The sequence below is a fragment of the Castanea sativa genome, chromosome 6 (genome assembly GCF_040712315.1).
Source record: "Castanea sativa cultivar Marrone di Chiusa Pesio chromosome 6, ASM4071231v1".
Classification (NCBI taxonomy): Eukaryota; Viridiplantae; Streptophyta; class Magnoliopsida; order Fagales; family Fagaceae; genus Castanea; species Castanea sativa.
This window is the reverse complement of record NC_134018.1, coordinates 10,595,606-10,610,047: the sequence shown is the minus strand read 5'-3', so window position 1 is coordinate 10,610,047 and position 14,442 is coordinate 10,595,606. Positions and strand designations below refer to the sequence as shown.

Genomic DNA, 14,442 nt, shown 5'->3' with positions numbered 1-14,442 from the left:
TCTTCCCTTTGTTGACCTGTTGACATTGATTTTCTGAGTTGCATTCTGCTTGGGGTCCATCCAACCTCCAGAAGCAAGCACGACATCTTCAGTATTTGATTTTTTCAATTTATTTCTTCCCCTTGTGCTGCTTTTCTCAACATTCAGTTTCTGAGTTGCCTGCCGTTTGGAAGCTTCTTCATTGTTAAATTGTCTCCTGAAGCACCAATAAGGACATACTATGATATAACAAGCAATAAAGTTGATAAAATGCAAGAGCAACAGAAATAGAAGAAATGGAAAGCAATATACATGTAATCGATTGCTGATGCATTAGGCTGCTGATATTTTCTGTTGTTAATGACACCAAGTGGAGAAAAGCTGGGCAAGCGATTGCGGACTAAGTTCTGAATCCTTGGATCATGATGGAAAAAATAGTGATGAGCAGGAGGAAGGGGGTCATCTGAATCCCATATTTGTTCATCATTTTGGCTGTTAGTTGTATTTCCATGATGGCCGCCATTGTTACTAGTGCCTGCATGACTCGGTCTCTGGGGTACATTCTTATCCTTCAGAGATTGGAAGTATTCTTCAAAAACCTCGTCAAAAGCAGGTGTTGGAATGCCAAAACTCTTTGTTGGACAGAAATACTTTCCATAAATCCTCGTCAAAAGCAGTTATCATTTCTTGATAATAAAAAAGGTCAGCCAAAAATGGAGAGTGAAAAATATAACTTAAGATTCACTTCTTTTTTTCAATAATTATAACTTAAGATTAACTTCAGTGACTATGCAATGATTATTCCTATAAAAATATAGATTAGGATTGAGAAGAGACTCAGGAGCTCCAAATGCAGATGGTGAACACATTGATAATCTTGTGAACAGACGACAGCATTCAAAGTGCATAAAACGTCGTCAAAGGAAGTACCTAAGCAACAATTAAAGGTCTTAGGTAAGACATTTTTTTGGCGATATAATGTTTGGACCCTAAAATTTAGGTTAGGTTCTATTGTAGTCCCTGAAATTCAAAACATTCTAGTCCTCAAAAGATTGCAAACATATCAAGTTAGTCTTTCTTGCTTACGTAGAAAGAATTCAGCAAACCCACATGAGCTCCATTATTAAAACTCTATAAATCTGACAATTTTTTGAGGACTAAAAATGACCTTTCCAAATCTCATTGAATAAAATATAATCCGACTCAAATTTTAGGGACCCAATAGTATATTTTCACCTCTTTTTTTTGTTTTGGCCCCTCTCATGAAACTGCAAAACAGACAATTCTTATGGACCCAACCTACCATTTTACAGTCTCACCATCACAAATTCTCAAGTATCACTCCCAAGAGAAGTTGATTTTAGTTCTAAGCCAAATTCAAAGTCTTTTTTTCTTTAACTAAATTGGTCTCCACAAAATCATAGCACTGAAATGTGAACCAACAAATCACAAATCATATTTATATAAAATAACAGAACAATTAAGCTAAACAAAATTACTTTACTGGGTAATCAAATTCAAAATCAAAATAAACCCTAACAAAAGAACACACAAACACAAAGAAAATCGTCTATTATCAAAATAAACACTTGATTATTACCTTTAAGAAAATCGTCTTCTGAGGAGAAATCTTCAATGTCATCGTCAACGGCATGAGACGACGGCGTTTTGGTGGTCGGGGTGGTGGTAGGACCTCGCCTGAGGCGCTTGAGGATCCGGGGCGGTTCAGGCCGGGATTCAGGATCCGAGTCCATGACCTCAGGTCCGAAATCTTCGTCATGGGGAGCCGGTGTTTGGGTCGGGTGTTTGTCCGGAGCTATTTGGGGCTCCGAATCGAGACCCAGATCGAGTCCTAGGGAGAACGAGGGCGGTTCGTATCCCGCCATCAAAGAAACAGGAAGAACAGCTCAGTTTTTAATTTGGGGGAAATTTTTTATTTTGGACAGCTTATTAGAGGGAAAATTCTTGTTCAAAAAAAAAAATTCTCACTATATGTGGGTCCCACTATCTTATGAAAAATTATACTATATTGTTTACACGTGCGTGAGACTCAGATGACATTTACACCCGAAACATGTGATACCATCTCGTGTCTTATTGATTGGTGAGTCTCACTCTCATGTGTTTTAGAAGGCTAATGTCAATATCTTCACTTTAACTAACATGTGCGCCCCACCCACTCAGACGTGTAAATTTCCCAACTCAATTGAAGAAAACAAAACAAAATAAAAAATCTTCAAAATGAATTGAGGGCATTTTTGTCATTTTAATCTATTAAATTTTTTTCTTTTTTGAGAATTATCTAATAAAAATAAGTGAACATTTTTCATTTGAGAAACTTTTTATTAGAAGAGTAAAACATCGTCCCTGCCCTAAGCTTTGAAAAATCTGTTAATTTGACATTCTTGTTTCTCATTTAGTTGCTCTGTAATTACTATCAAACTAATATTAGTTTGTTAATATAGGATGGGAAATTCAGGAAAATGTCTGGTATGCGGCAAAACAGTTGCCAACATTTCCAAGCACACACACAGCCCCTACTCCTACTCAGCTCCTCTGGCAGATAAGAAAAACTACTTTCCTGACAAATCTCTCAGTAAGCAGTCGATTAGTCAATAAAAATAATTGAGTTTAGTTTTTTTTTTTTTTTTTTTTTTGTACTTTTGAGTTCCAAACAGTATATTTTAATAACTAATATAATCATTCAATTTATAATCTAGCTAAGTCAAGAAAAGGATTAACTAGAGAAGGGGAACAAATCATTTACAGCTCCAAGGCTATAGCACCAGGTAATAAATTAATATGGGAGCAATATATTAATTTTCTTTTTAATTAAAGAAAAAATTTATATATATGTATCTCTCTCTTGGGCAGGTGAAACAAGTGGTGTTGCTGATAAGACTGCCGAGAAAACTGCTGCTGTCCAGGAAGCTGTTGCTGGGCAAGATGTTGCTGCTGCAAAAAATTAGTAAGTAAAATTCAAACGCAGAAGTAGATTAAATTTAAAAGCAGGAACCCTAATTGTTTAAAAACATGTTATGTGGTGTATGTGAACCATAGTTACACAATTTAACAAGTCCAAGTGTGGTTTCATATTTCCCAACTCATTGCCACGTCAAGACAGATCATGATGCTCATAGAAACCAGTAAATCTTCGTGTCCCACATTGTGCTAAACCATCCATCGCCATATCAATGTGGTGACAAGAATAATTCATCACTCTTAGGTTCAACAAAACTCGCCATAACACCACCATCCCCCTCGTCTAGTTAATCTACAAGTCCCACATTGTGCTAAATCATCCACCATCACCATATCAACATGCTGACATGAATAATTCATCACTCTTAGATTCACCAAAACCTGCCATAACACCACCATCCCCCTTGTCTAGATAATCTTCATGTCCCACCTTGTGCTAAATCATCCACCATCACCATATCAATCTGGTGACATGAATAATTCATCACTGTTACATTCACCAAAGCTCGCCATAACACCATCCCCCTCATCTATCCTTAACAACCAACCGCAAAAGTTGATCCAAAGCCGGTTCTATGCCTATTCCGCTCTATCTCCATCTCATTTAATTTTGTTCTGACAAGAATAAACTATTGGGATGTTGGTCCCTCACAATGTCGGGAGCTTCTTATAACACAGATTAACCCACACCAGATTATCCGAACCAATCTTCACCATCTTTCCGTTCATCAATGGCTTTGTGATTTCACTCTAATCCTAATACACTTTCCCCACTCAATTTTATTTTTCTGTATATCAATCTCCTCCAATTCCCCCATGTCTTCAAAAATTTTATTTGTCATTTTTATCTGGTAAAAAATTCTTGAAATTTTTCATCCAACAACAGAAAAACTAAACCATCATAAGGATGGTCAATGATTTAATGTCAACGAAAAGCAATCAAACAAGAAGCACTGCACGACAAATTGTCAAGCAGATGTACCAGAATTATAAATCTCATTAGTGCAGAAAAAGATTGTACATAGCTAAGCAACCACCAGGATTCAGATAGTTATATTAGATTTAGGTTAAAAGAAGTTAATGAACAAAAATGAAGAAAAAAGTAAGTTTCTAGTCCATCTCCATCTCCAATACTTGTTTTGATTTGTATATACCCTTTCTTGATTGTCATATTTAGATGGGGGTGTTTGTAATTTTTATATTAAAGCCAAGTTTTTGCAACTTCTGGTGGAAGGGGAACATTTTTTGCGTTACATAGTTATGAGAGGGTTAAGTACTATCTGAGATCAGTGTTTATGGGAAAGAAGGCAACCCAATGGCTGCTGGATAACATTAAACAAACAGTGTTAGGAAGCAATCCCAAACGTTTCTTTACGTTTAGAGAGGGTGATATTGCGTTTACGTTAATGGTGTTCAAATACTTTTGGAAGGTATATTGTTGAGACTGAACTCAAAGCCAGTGAACATAGGAGATTGGCGATTATTCCAGAAAGTAAGGAGATGAGGGGGTGGAGGGGTTTTGGGTTAGGGTGCAGATTATGCAGCAGGCCAATGTCCCTGTCTCTCATTCTTTCACCTTGGTGGTTAAGGGGGGATCAACGGAAGGGAGTGGATGGGTCTGTTCCAAAGCTTTTGTATAATAAGGGGAAACAGCCATTAAGGTTGAGGCCTCCTTGGTGCAGAATATAGAGAAACAGAAGCAGCTAGATGGTGGTCAGAATGGCAGGATGAAGGAAGGTGCAGCGGAGGGGATAGCAAAGGGCGGTGGTGCTGGGATAGGTCTAGGCATTAATATCCCCTCCAAATCAGCGGAATCATTTCAAAAAAGATCACTGTTACAGTTTGGTTCAAATTCAAAAGGAAAAAATAAGCGTAGACTATGGGAAACTCAAGATTTTAAGAGAGGTGTTACTGTCGTGCTTAATAAGGCAGTTTCTTGGGGTTTCCAAAGAGGTCGAGTCAAACAAATTTATCGGGCCAATCATCCAGTTATCCAGCCCATAATGGGCCATGAGCAACTTGAGCAAAAGGATGGTGTGGGCTTAGAAACTAAGCCCACTAACCAAGCTACTTCATTTATAGACCGAGAGTATGGGCAGAAAGGGGCAGAAGCAGATTTGGGCTTGATTGGCCTTAATGATTTGGTGGAGCCACTAATATAAACCCAAGCCTTTGTGTAGACCGTGGTTTTTGAGAGTTAGGTGAAAGCCCAAAAACAGGGTTGTGTCAAACCAGGCTTTGTAAACAACATATCGTAAAAACCAAACAAACAGATCACACTTTCGTTGAGGGTGGAGGTAATGCGTCTGGGATGATGACGGAATTCGACAGACTGACGCCAAAATTCTGGTGGCTGGCGATAATAACTAGGCCACAAAGAGTATGGGCAGATCCCTATGTTCTGAGTTTGTGTGTTGGTTACTGGGAGAAAGGTGAATTCTCTTCATTTGAGGAGTTTAGTGCATGGGGAGATGGTGCGAACTGATTATTTGGTGGCTGGGGAGATCGCCCAGATTCAGTAAGTGTCAGAATTTGTAGGTTTTGAATCTCAGGGTGGATCAGATCAGAGGTAGTTTTCGGATGTTTTGGCGTTGACTAATTTCGAAACAAACATGGGTGACACTAAGGTGGGTGATGTGGAAGTTGGTAGGGATGGCAATTGTTACTCGATCCGTGCCACCCGACCCTAATGGGCCGGGTTTTACCTGACCCGATAAACAGTAGGGTCAGGTCTGGGTTTTTTATATAAACCCGAAGCAGGTCCAGGTCGGGTCCAGGTTTTGGCAATACCCCGGCCAGATGAAATAAATAGAAAGATTTCAAATCAAAAGTTTTATAATTACAAAATTAATCACAGATCTTTATTTCATGAAGCTAATTCCATATCGTAGGAGTGTTCAACCAAATCTTAAAAGTGTGAGTTCTCACATCCTTAAGGAACTTAAAACAAGTGCTTTTCCTATGTTCTATTTTTTAAAAGTTTCATGATGCACCAACGTACTAACAAAGCATTTTTCATCGAATATAGTCCACATATAAAATAGCTTAGAGTATCTTTCTTAAAAAATCTATAGAAAGATCTTGTTACCAGATTCGAGCATCAATGCACCTTTGAACAGGTACCAAGATCAACTAAAATTAGTACCTTCTACTCTCAATTGTTATGAAATGAAAAGAAAAAGAAGTGAAGTTAATTTAGTTGCATCCTAAAACAACACAAATAATCAAAGGCTCTGCAACAAAGCTCAGACTTTAGAATTAGCCAAACTGAAACTTCTAAAAGCTAAAAAAGTTAAAGAACAAGAGTGTACCCGCATCTTAGTGGCTCTAGTGAATGGCAATTCTGCACAAGTTCAGAAAAACCAGCGGTGGTAACTTTATCACACCGACTGCAAAAAAGAAAAACCAGGTCAATTTAACTAAAGCCTCACTGAATAGATATTTGATGGCATACTATGCACTGAGCCCATTATGACTCAAGAAGGTGAAATAAACACTAAACGCGTATGAGAATGAAGAAAAAAAAAATCTAACAATTCATTTTTTTGATTAAGTGGAAGTCTAGATGAAGGAGTACATAGATATTGGTGATACCCACTGATTAGCCACTGATTAATTTGTCAAATGTATAGCTTATTACTGAGATTGTTAACAAAGAATATACAACTCATGATATCATTGATAACGACAGATTTTTGAGAATAAAGTCATCTACATCATACATAAATACGTTCCATTTGTAGTCTATTTGTCCACATCAGATTGTCATATCTCTAATGCCCCCATACCCGGACCCCACCCCCTTAAAATTAAAATTACCAAAAAACCCTAGCATATATATAAACTTATAAACCCTAAAATTTTCTCATTTCACTCAGCCAACCAACCCTAGCCGCCCCTCTCCTCTCCCACTCTCACTCACTCTCAAGTCTCACGCTCAAGCTCTATCACCGCCGGCCGTCACTCAATCTTACCAGCAGCCCTCAAGCTCTGTCACCGCCAGCCCTCAAGCTCATCACAGTTTCGTACTCTGTACTCTAACGCTACTGTGTCTGTCTGGCCTAGAATTTGATTTCCTTTATTTTCCTCAATTTTCTCGTCAGGCAAACAGACTTGCTATAAGCATTTAGGCTCTGTTTGTTGTTTCTAAAAAAAAATGCAAAAAAACGTACTCTCAAAACTGTTTGTTGTTTCCTGAAGGATTTGATTCACTGTGCTTGTTTTGTTTTAGATTCAAATTTAATAATGTAATTGTTTTGTGAGAGGCTAGAGCTAGGGATTTCATTTTTGGTTTGGTTTTCATTTAATGACTTGTTTGACTGCTGAGAAAAGATAAGGAGATGACGTTAAGTATTTTTGGTTTTCCTTTATTTTCCTCTATTTTCTAGGCAAACAAACAGATCTGCTACGAAAATTAGATAAGATAAAAAAAGAAAAAGAAACAGATTGACTATTTCTGTATCAACAATATACTAAACTTTTTTTTTTTTTAATTATTTTTCTGTTTTGAATTTGAAAGTGAAGAAGTTAAAGCTATACCAACAATATAAATTGTTTGTTTGAAAGTGAAGAAGATAATAAATTGTTAAACCAATTTTTTAAAGCTATATAAAAATAAATTGTAACAGAATAAATTTTTGAATGATCTTGTTTGTGCTTGTTGTGAATGCAGTGGAAGAAATTCTGTTTATTGTTTTTTGTGTTTGTTGTGAACGCAGTGATGAAATCAAACTTGTATTTTTATATTTGCTAGTTATTATTTAATGAAGTTTATTCCATTTTTTAATCCATTGTTGTTGTAGGTTCTTCAACAATGCTAGGAGATTGTTCACTTCAATCAATTCTTGATGATGGGAAGCCTAATGAAGTGGATGGGAGTTGTGTCACAGCTGTGAAGGATTAGACTTGTTATATTAATTTAGTAGCTTTTTAATTTCTTGGACTTGTTGGGATTAAGTTGGTGGTTTGTAATAATCCTAAACTTGCGGGATTTATTTTGCAGCTTTTTAATTTCTTGGACCTGTTGGACATATTTCTTGGACTTGTTGGATTTATTTTATTTTTATGTTTAGCAAGTGATCTTAGTTGATCTTAGCTTGGTGATTTATTGATTTATGATCTTACTTAGCTATGATTTATTGATTTATAGATTTTTAATTATCAGGTGATTTATTGATTTATGATTTATAGGTTTGTATTGGTCCAATGATTTGGACTGATTTGGCATTTGGGCCACGTTTCAGGGCTTGAATCTTGAATCCGAGCAAATCTGGGCCACGTTATAGGCTTCAATTAATTTTTTTTTATTGGGCCGCAGATTGGGCCCAAATCTGGCATGGCTAGACGGGGCCCGCAGGGCCCTACAAGGCGGGTTTGGGTGCAACAACAAAAACCCATTTATTAAACGGGCCGGGTTCGGGCCTGAACCAGACTGTTGCCATTCCTAGAAGTTGGTTCAATTTGGTTGTTGGAATCGGGGAAGGAGGAGGAGAGCCCACTGATATGTCAATTGTTATGTTGTGCAAGGCCGTGTCCACTCTGTTGGATGTGGCAGTATCAGAGGTTCTTCACGGGAATTTGGAGGTGTCTAGATGGGTCAAATTTAGAATTCGTGGGTTTTGTAAGTTGGTTGGAATGTTGTTGGATCGTCATCAGAGGCTTATTATTGCCATGATACTTAATATAGAGAGGGAGATGGCAGCTGCTAAGGTATCCAAAGGAGATGAGGGCACCATTCGTCGCAGTGTGAGACCAAAGTCCAAAGGAGGGAGGTAGTTGAGAAATCTGATCTCCATGGTCAATCATGAAGGGACGTAAGATTGTGTTTTCATGTGGTTGGTGGTTTATAGGGATGGGTGATTAGTTATTAATGAAGTTAAAACTTATTTCTTGGAACGTTAGGGGTTTGAACAACCCCAAAAAGCATCTAGTCGTAAAGAATTTACTAAGAGAGTGGAAGGGTGATGGAGTTGGCTGATTAGTTATTAATGAAATTAAAACTTATTTCAAGGAATTAGGGGTTTGAACAACCCCAAAAAGCATCTAGTCGTAAATAATTTATTGAGAGAGTGGAAGGGTGACATGGTGTGTTTGCTAGAGACAAAGTTGAGTGGAATAGACCAGAAATTGGAGAGTAGTTTATGGAGTTGTTCTTATACGGATTTGATTGCTATGGATGCAGATGATACAGCTGCTGATTCTGGTTATGTGGAATAGAAGGGTGGTTGAGAGATTGGAAGATATGGTGATTTCTTATTCAGTTTGTACCAGAAGGGAGTGGAAGATGGGTTTGATTGGGCTTGTTCGGGGTTGTATGGACTGAACGATGATAGCAGGAGAGGTTTACTTTGGGATGAGTTAGTTGAGATTCCTCACCATTGGGATATTCCATGGTGTTGTATTGGGGATTTTAATGTAATTCATTTCCCAAGTGAGAGGCTGGGTTGTACTAGTTTTTGATGGCCATGTTAGATTTCTCTCAATTCATTGAGGATCTTAGTTTGATTGACTTGCCTCTTGAGGGAGGGCAATGTACTTGGTTTAGTGGCACTGATAATCCTTCAATGTCCACGATTGATAGGGTGTTGGTTTCTACAGATTGGGAAGAGCATTTGTAGAAAATGCTGCCGTTCTGGGTTTGTTATTGAAGAAGTGTTGTCCTTTAGGTTCAAATTTGTTTTGTGTTTGCTTTCCTCCTTTGAAACCTTTATGTTGGGATTGCATAATAGGCAGAATTAGGAATCTGTGGGTGCTTAAAAAATGAGTATTATGGGATTCTTGGGAGCTAGGCAGGATATTGTAGTAGTGTTATTGTGTTTGGTGCCATGGTTGGTTGTATAGTTGCAGGATCCAGGGGAGACAGAGACAGATCAAGAGAGAGAAGGTGAGAGAGCGTTTTACTGGGTTCTTCCCTTCCCTTCCTTTGCTGTTTGTGGGTTTTGAGAAAATCACGCAGGTGAAATAACAAAAGGACACATTATCGTTCTGACACACACAATAGGCAAAAGTGCTAAAAGTTGTTTTTGTAAGAGAAAAAATATAGGATTTGGAGTGCCAAACACACCATGTCTGAGTTAGGACAAAATTGAGTAACAAATGTGATTTATGAATTATAAGATATGGGATATGGGTTATGAGTTATGAGTAATGGGTTAACCGAACTTGGCCCAAACAATCATAAGGATGGTCAATGATTTAATGTCAAGGAGAAGCAATCAAACAAGATGCCAGCACAACAATTGTCAAGCAGATATACCAGATTTATTAATCTTACAAGTGCAGAAAAAAAATTATACATAGCATGCAAAGCAAACACCAAGATTCAGATAGTTAAATTAGATTGAGGTTAAAAGAAGTTAATGAAGAAAAATGAAGAAAAAAGTAAGTTTCTAATCTATCTCCAATACTTCTTTATATTTCAAATATTAAATCCATCTACCAACTGAAAATGTCTTAATTGGAAAAGACTAATTGTTTGAAATGGCGCAGGGCCTAATTGGAAATCTACGCCTCTTTGTGTCATGGGGACTTTGTGGAAAGAAAGGATTTAAAGACTATTGTAGGCTCGGAACAATTTGTGGTGGAAATGAAACTTATTCTTCTATTTTCTTTAAGAAGCATCCTTTTACATTCTTTGTTGGTGGGATGACTAGCTTAATGGATTTCATTGTTACTTGTATTTTTCGTGACCCTTGATGCATATACAGTGTATGGGATTGATGTGGTATGTGTATGGTGCATCTACCGTACGGTGCCTTTTTCTTTTGAATAGAATTTACTTACTTTTCAAAAACGCGGAATTCAATCATGGAGCAACGTACTCTGTTTGGTGGGATGACTTCACTTAGTGGTCACTAAACATCTAGTTTAATGAATTTCATTGATACCTGTACTTTTCATGTCCAAGCATCTACGGTATATATCATATTGTATGGTGCCTTTTTCTTTTAAATAAAATGAACTTACCTATCAAAAAAAAGTTTTAACAATACATAATTTGAGAAAAGCTGTTTACTATTATGGATTGATGTAGTATGTGTAAGACTGGTGGGGATTTATGCCTAAGATGGAGCATGATTTACTAAGAAAATGGCCAGGTTTTTGTGGCAAAAAGGCATATTCAGTAATTTGGGGGCTATTCCTTCTTGTTTGATGTGGACTCTTTGGAGAGAAAGGAACGTGTAAAATATAAAGCCCTATATCCACAAATACTATGCGAGGAGAGACCATAACTTTTACTTTTAATTTAAACCAAAAAATCTTTAGGTTACATAGTCACTCGCATGTTTCTTACAAAGGAAGGAGGTGCCATTTGAGCTAGAACTCATTGTCACATAACAGCATGATAATCACCAAGCCATACAAATGCCCGCTAATAAGATAACAATCTGAAATTCTGAAAATAAATATGAAGTAATAAGCAAGACTGCACATATGACATATCTATCATTCTCACTCTCCAGACAATAGTTAGCACCAAAAGTCAAAATAAAAATATCAGACCTAGAAGGCTAGACCTGCCCAAAATCAAGAATTTAGAGAATCACCTGGAAAGCTATGAACTAGGAATCATGGTTTGAGTTAGTCCTTCATAGTGGCCAAGGAGTCATAGCATTAGCATGTTGAATTTCATCCTCCTTTGTTGGTCAATAGTTCTGTACAAGAGAAGATCTACACATCAAAGTCTTTTTCTTTTTTAATTAGAAAAAAAGAAAAAGAAAATCAACTTAGAAGGGCCAAATTCGACAAGAACTACAGAAAAAAGCTCTGGAAATCAAAGCTTGTAAAATGAAACTTTAGATCTCTGCATAAATTTTTTTAAACTTTGATTACAACCCAAACCAACCCTCTCCCTCATGTAGACATACATATAAACTCCCTCATGATTCATAAAAAACCCAGATCTGTTTCATGAAATTTTCCAACTGGGTTCCCTCAAACTACAAATTCGCCAGAATTAAATAAAAAACACGAAACAGAAGGCAAAAACTTCTCTCATATAAAACTTCAAAACAGCAAAATCGTACAATAAAATCTCTATAGGAATCATTATTACTCGACTATGCATAGTAACTTAGATCTGAATAAAATCAAAACTTTTCACGGCTATGAAAATAAACTGATCAAACCTTCCATAGTAATGAAATTGGATCCCGATTGAGAGAGAGTGGATGAGATCCTACCCTGGAGGCTGCAGCCAGGAAGATAGATTTCTTTTTCTTTTTTTGGTTCGACAAACGACAACCTCTGCTCTCTAACCTACGCAACTTTTAGAATTTTATTATTATTACTTGACTGCCAGCCACACACGTGATAAACAAAAGAGCGTTTGCGGTCCCACTTTCAATCAAGCCGCTTTTACTCGCCTCTATTGCTTCTAATTTCCATTCAATTTAAACTAGCCTTGAAAGACTTTTTTTTTTTTTTTTTTTTTTTTTTTTTTTTTGTAGTGGTGTTATTTTGTAGAAAAAAAATTTTGTATTTAATTATTTTATATATATATAATTTTTATTTTAAAAATCTAACTTATAAGTGAATAAATTAATTTAAAAATTAATAAGAGAGTGATTCTATTTTTTAGGCAATATTTTAGTAAGAGAGTTACATTTTTACCGGATTGTCCTTTAGTTTTGTCATTACTTAAACATAGAACAGTAAATACATTTTTTAACTAAAAAAATGAGGAATTCAAACCAGAGAAGCCTCTTAAATAGTAGTATAGAAGATAAAATCATGGTATAAATTCCCTTTTTACATCCACTAATCAAATGGTGCTACTTCAATTTTTAAAACCCGATTTCACTTAAAAAATTACAGCCTAACGCACATGATTATTATACCCTTAAATATATTTAAATATTAATTAATTTTATAAAAAAGAAATGTGCTCCAATCTCCTTGTCTTCTTCTGTATTATGTCCACCGCATCTCTTGCACCATCATCACCAAACCACACTCACTGCTACCGCAACCACCGCCACTGACTCTCAAGTCCTCTCCAATTGTTGCCTCTTTGTGGAAAACCCAAAAAGATTCCTTCTTCAACTCCCTCTCTTCACCTTCACATTTTTAGTTTCCATGTTTACTTTTTCTCTTGATCGGTTAACTTTTTTCCTTTAGAAGCTCAGATCCTCCACCTTTTTCTTTCAGATTTTGTGTACCTCAATTGGGTTCTTTGAATTTTGATCTAGGTATCAATATATTTGATCAACTAAGTAAAGTTAGTTGCTTTCTTGTGTGTGTGAAATTCCTCTTTGTTTTTAGGTTATAAGATTTGATCTTGGGCTGAGATGAACGACATCATTGACGGTGGCCACTCCTTACTCCCGTGAATTCTCCAGCTGTTTGGATCTAAAATTTTTGTTTTATCTCTGTTTTTTTTATAAAATTAATATTTGAATATATTTAAGGGTATAGTAATTACGTGGTTGCTGAAACTAAATTTTTTATTTTTTTTAGAAAGTGAAACTAAAAATTTGTTGTTGAAAGTACTGTAAATAAAAGTAAAAGTTAATTGAAATAATATAGTGAGACTCATGAATAGTACCAAAAAGTGCAATGAGAATAATAAAAAATAAGTTAAATAGTAATATAGTGGGACCCATGTCTTTTATGTTTTTTTTTTTAAATTTTAATCTTTAACTTTTTGTTGTTTTGTGTGCTTGGCAAGTAGTGACAAGTCACGTGAACATCATTCAAAATTCAAATCCTACCCCTAAAAACCCTAAACATTATAACTTTTATTTGATTTGTGTGTATTGCCCACATGTTAGAACACTGCGGGTCCGTTTGGATGCAGCTGAAAACTAAAAATATTGTAGCAAAATAATTTTTAAATGTGTGAATAGTATTGCGAGACCCATTTTTAATAAAAAGTTGCTGAAATTAGTTGGTACCGAAATATTTTGTTCCTCTAATCAAACTGAAACGATCTCTAATACGGTATTGACTCCTTTCTATATGACTCATTTAATCTAAAAATATAAAATCATTTGATTTTTTTTCCTCAAAAAAATCTGATCTTTTTTATAAAAAAAAATTCTTTTATTATTGATGATCAAAATTTAATTGCTCCATGACAATGATCTTATTTACAAACTTTTAATCTCTCAATTTAGAGAGATAACCAAATTGATCTATTAGATTTGGTTTGTTGAGTGGATAGAAAAATGTTATCATATATATATATATATATATATATATATATATATATATATATATAAATTATATATATATATATATATATATATATATATATAAATTAAAAATTGACATAATTTTTTTTTTCCTTCCCCTTCCTTTTCTTTACTTTCTCTGGAAGGTTTGTCCCCGCTTCAAATTTATATCAAATCAAAATTTCATATCATATGTGGTTGGAGGATGGAAATAAAACATAGTGATAGAAAATATTTGTGTATTTCTTTAAATTAATATAACTATAAAAAATATATATAATTTTAACGAAATAAATTTTAGGAGAAA

General features: G+C 35.6%; 1 long non-coding RNA gene across 2 annotated transcripts; it reads right to left on the bottom strand.

Annotated features, from left to right (window-relative positions):
• Positions 1–2,762: 2,762 nt before the first annotated feature.
• Positions 2,763–12,248, bottom strand: LOC142637852 (uncharacterized). Of its 2 annotated transcripts, none has more exons than XR_012844917.1 (4): positions 12,090–12,248; positions 11,508–11,615; positions 6,273–6,350; positions 2,763–2,931 (listed from the first exon to the last, which is right to left on the bottom strand). It is a non-coding gene; the product is annotated as an uncharacterized LOC142637852 (long non-coding RNA). The 2 variants fall into 2 exon arrangements; XR_012844916.1 differs by having other exon boundaries at positions 2,765–2,934.
• Between the last annotated feature and the right edge of the window lie 2,194 nt (positions 12,249–14,442).